Here is a 5,140-nt window from a genome sequence, read left to right as displayed (position 1 = left end):
TGCGAGCCCTATATCAACAACAAAATAAAAGAGCTACATCGAGACAAAAGCTACATAATCTCCAAGATAAACAACATAAAACTTAACTATTCTTACGACAAAAGAGAAGAATTAGAATTCCCAAAGCACCTACTATACAAAATAAAAGCGCAAATGAAACAAGAATTCGCAAACTCTATAAACCATTACTGGACAAATAAAATAAAAGACATCTCCAAAAACGACTCAGCCAACATGTTCCCCCAAATAAATCAAATCTTCAGACCAAAAGAACAAAACCCCATCTCACCTCTCAAATTGCCCCCAGAAAAAGCATCCCTCATCCAAGAAGCAGTTATAACGATACACAACACCATCGAAGACACCGAGGGTAACTTCATAATAACTAAAACAACAGAAAAACTAGACATCATCAGCACCCACTTTTCCAAAATACATACGCAAAACGAACACATGGGCCGAGAACAACTAAACAGAATTATCATCGCCGAAACAAACAAACTCAAAAATGAAATGGAACAAGACAAAACGCTAAACAAAATAGTCTGCACATTCTCAAACGAAAACACCGCAGACAACCCCAAACAACCAGATCCAGAAATAAACTACTTCACAAATTACAATCAACTAAACACAATCTTCTCCAAACTAAACAACAAAAAATCCTCCGGCTTCGACGGCATCCCAAACATTTTACTCAAGCGCCTACCGAACAAAATAAAATGGTACTACACAGTACTCTTCAACAATGCTCTAAACAACACATATTTCCCTAGAAAATGGAAAAAAGCCAAACTGATAGCTATTACAAAAAAAGATAAAGACGGCTCATCGCCCGCAAATCTACGACCCATAAGTCTCCTTCCCAACATAAGCAAAGTATTTGAAATAATCATAAACAACTCCCTAACCTCCTTCTGCACAAAAAATGACATAATCCCAGAAAATCAATTTGGCTTCAGGCACAAACACACCACAATTCGCGCAATAAACAAACTTACGTCGGACATCTGCTGGGCCCTAAACGCAAAACAACGAGTAGCCGCCTGCTTAATAGACCTCGAAAAAGCTTTCGACACAGTCTGGATCCCAGGTCTCATATACAAATTGATCAAGAAAAACCTTCCTGAACACCTAATTAAAATAGTCTGGGACATGATCACATGCAGAACATTCGTAATCACCGAAGGTTCAAACACATTAAGCAAAGAATTCTCCATAACAAACTATTATTCGTTGAAAGGACATCGAAGCCACCCCATTGGAACTTCGGGATAATCCCCTAACACCGTAATTTAGATTCTATCATAGGCGTAGTTAAACAATTGTCGTCTTTCGATCCGATTGTATTTGTTCGAGATTTGTAATAATGAGCTTGGGCTCGAGACGACAGCCAGTCGCCGAATGTAGCCGCAGTCACGGGATGAATGCTTTGTCTAACAAAGATACGGAGTAATTCTATAGCTCTCCTTAAAAGAAATATTTGTAGCGGCACGCGACAGTAAACATTCCAACGGTTTCTGACCCGTAGCTCGCCACACGCAGATCCTATTCTTCGGACAAGACGATCACCAGATGTCAACGCATCTCCACGGTACACGTTCAGCTAGCCCGAGGACCCGTTATAAATCTTAAGATTTAGTTATCTAAAGTCTCACAAACAGACAAACAGTCTTTGTCCCAACTACGGGAAGATAGGGAAGATCTATTTTTTCAACGAACGACGTCTCCCACTAGCAACTTTCCCTCGAGGGCAGCTAGCATCTTTTTCTAACTACCGATATGGAGATTGATCAATTAGCAGCAACGCCAATTTCCCTTACTTTCCGAACGAAGGCTATCCCCGACAAATCCGATGATTTCGTGTCCTTAGACACACCCCATCATAGTTTTCCTCTGTGGCATCGTCGGGACGGAAAGTCATTCTTTCTTGCGATTCCCATTCCCAAGTCTTCAAATTGACGAATAGAGTAACACCTTACGATCAGTGAATATTACGCGTCCGACTTAGATTTTGTGAGCACGTTCATCTATCATCCCGTCGACCGCGGATTCGTTATTGAACCTAGGATCATTGTCATTAGTTTTTCGAGTATGTAATTACCATGGTTACTTGTCCAGTTCTATGATAATCATATTTGCACTAGTCAATGTCTTCTCTATAGCATAGCGACAACGTGTAATCCAAACAAAGATTCATTTCACGCCCCTAACCCTAATTCTAATGTAAACCCGACATATATAATAATCGGAAGCAGTGGAACCTAGCAAAGTGGGGAATGGATGTGAAAAAGTAACGGAAGAAAAATGAGAGGTACCGTTGAAACGGTGCTAATATCTGTCGCTTTGTTTTGCGCGCGGGAACGAGCGATCGGTGGGAAGCGGTTGATGCGGCACAGAGAAAAATGGAGGAAACTATTTCATATGGGAAATCATGTTGCGATACGTTCCAATCGATGAGAGAACGGGGCGGTGATTGAAGTGCAACAGCGTAGAGGCCTATTGCCGATGTCAAAGGAAATGAAGGAGTGTCGTCGCTATAGGATCGCTCTGGAAATATTTTGCTTTTCAAATTCTATTTATGCAGCGGAATAGTCATCTAATACTGTCGTAAACCACGTTGCTGGTGGTGGTTTTCGACCTCTCCGTGTTGCAGAGACACTGTCAAAAAGCCCATTCTTTGACCTGGAAACTCCATTTACTTGACGATTAAACAGGCCTAGGCTTTATCTTCTAATTTGCATCATCTTTGGCAACAATGGAACGTTGTATTGTGGCGAACCCCTTGTTAAACGATCTAGTGAATTTAGTTCACGTTGTACTATCTTGCGAGGAGATTTTATATATGTATGCCGGAGATGAAAGGACATCGGGGCCTTTTTTTGGAACGTTTGGGAAGGTCCCCAATACTTTGGTCCAGACTTTTTATTATAGCTGCACTTAAATAATAAAACTGCGGAATAGTTGTTTATGTTCTAATCCGAGTATGGGTGTCCGAGGTTTTTCTCGAAACTACTTTTTTCGAGTTGGCCTGCACGATATTTCAAGTTCTAATGAACCGATTTATTTGAAATTTGGTGTGAATGTTTTTCATACATTCCTCTATCGACTCAACCACGCTCAGATCAAAATTTTTAATTTTACTATTTTTTAAAAATTCGGAATTGTCCAAAAAACATACCAAAAAGGAAAATTTTTTTCAAATAGCCGCCATTTTGTAAAAAAATATTATTTTGACTTTTTCAAGGTTCATGCTATAGCCGCATCTATACTAATTAAGAATCCGTTCGGCTTTTTTGCTTCAGATGGCCAGGAGGGTTGCAATCATGCACGCCAGGACTCCCTTTTTTTAGACCCCTCACTTTGCCGGTTCATAACTTGAATTTTGAGATTTTTTCAGTTAATTTTTTATCTACTCTTAAAGTATCAATAAACAAATGCTAAAAAGTAAATAGTAAAAATATTTTTCGTTTTGTTTGTACAGAGCTTCAAAAATCGCCCGAAATGCATTCCTCTAGATTAGAATACCCCCTTAAAAACAGAGATTGACCCGAGAGGTACGGGGAGTAGTATATAAGGGCAGTTCCACTTGGACTGCGATTCATATCGACGAGTCATACCCGGATCGTGTATCACATCGCATTCGTCATCTCGTCGGCCGTGGATTCGTTATTGAAGCTAAATTCATCTCATTCATCGACATCTCGATCATCCAACCGCCGTTATTACTTGTCACACTCTGTAATAATCACATTTGTACCAGTAAATATCATCTCTAGTACATCACAACGATGGCCAATTCACGGAAAGGTTCAGTATACGCCCCTAACTCTAATGATAACCCGTAAATACATAAATATAGTGCAGGTCACAGAAAACAGCCAACGCCCTGACCGCGCTGAGTGCACTCGTTCCTGTCAGATCACGAAAGTTAAGCAGCGCCGGGCACGGATAGTACTTGGATGGGTGATCGCCTGGAACTCCGTGTGGCGTTGGCGAAGCGCGCTGGTTCCGCCGTGCCCCCCCCGTGGGGTTCGGGCTTGGGCGCTTGGCGGCTCAGCGCCTCGGGGCCACCAAGCAGTCCGGTAGGGGAATCGGGCTGCCTGGCACGGCGACCCCGGCACCGCTTCATCAGCGGTGGTATTAAGCGCACGGGGGAGGCCCCGTTGCGACACTCACAGCGGTTCCCGGGCCTCTCTCGATCGCAGTCGGGACAATTATCGTAGAGGTTTTAGTCGGTTGGAGTCCGACACTACCACGCCGCTTTCCCCAGAAGCGGCCTGGCATCCGTGCGGATTTCCTCCACGTAAAATATAAAAAAAAGCTCACAGAAAATAGAAAAAGATAGATAGGGGTTTGTGTGTTTTAAGTGTAGTGATAGGATGACGTGTAAAACGTTATGATTTCATTTTGCATGAAAAATATCTACAATTTAAAGAAGTTATTGCAGAATTTATAAACTGCTCATACATGATCTCTTGATTTAAACAGAATGTTTTGGAGCTACGAGAGGAAATCAATAAGTTAATGAGAAAAGACTATTTAAAATCGGAAGAATATATTTGGAAAGTGGAGATCATTGAAGAACTATTTTCATAATATTAAAATTAGCAATTAGCTTGACGCGCGGAAAACGTGTCAGCGAGAGGCGTAAATTCTCGCTACGATTCTGCTAATCGACGCCGCGAAATAGTCGTTCCCCTGTTTCGATTAAGATAACAGAGGTAGTCCAATGAATTTAACACTGTATTAACAGGTTAATATAGCTTGTACATTTAACAATAATGAATGTAATAATATAAACGTCACAAATTATTTGGCGATGAATACAGTTAATATGTTACAGAAATTCGACCCGACTTTACGATATCTCTCGATGTGTGCGTTAGACTAAGTGATCTGGATTTTCTTCGTCTGAACCTCTCGACGTATAACGTTTGACTCTTCAGAAGGAACTGATTGCTCTTCGATCATTTCTTTGTCTTCTCTGGGAGACGACTCCCACACACTCGGGTCACGCCACCGTTCGCGCCTATGATCACATATACCACCTTCTTTATGTGTATGACATAACGGACCAAAATCGACGTTTCCAGAACTCGCTGCTTGGTGACAACTATGCGCTCGTCGATACATTATA

At 41.5% G+C, this 5,140-nt stretch overlaps 1 pseudogene; it reads left to right on the top strand.

Moving 5' to 3' along the window:
• Positions 1-3,880: 3,880 nt before the first annotated feature.
• LOC117239834 lies at positions 3,881-3,998 on the top strand (annotated as a pseudogene).
• Positions 3,999-5,140: the final 1,142 nt, after the last annotated feature.

The sequence above is a fragment of the Bombus vosnesenskii genome, unplaced genomic scaffold (assembly GCF_011952255.1).
Source record: "Bombus vosnesenskii isolate JDL3184/JDL3185 unplaced genomic scaffold, Bvos_JDL3184-5_v1.1 scf7180000014317, whole genome shotgun sequence".
Taxonomy (NCBI): Eukaryota; Metazoa; Arthropoda; class Insecta; order Hymenoptera; family Apidae; genus Bombus; species Bombus vosnesenskii.
The sequence above is the reverse complement of the archived record's forward strand: the minus strand, read 5'-3'. Positions and strand labels throughout refer to the sequence as shown.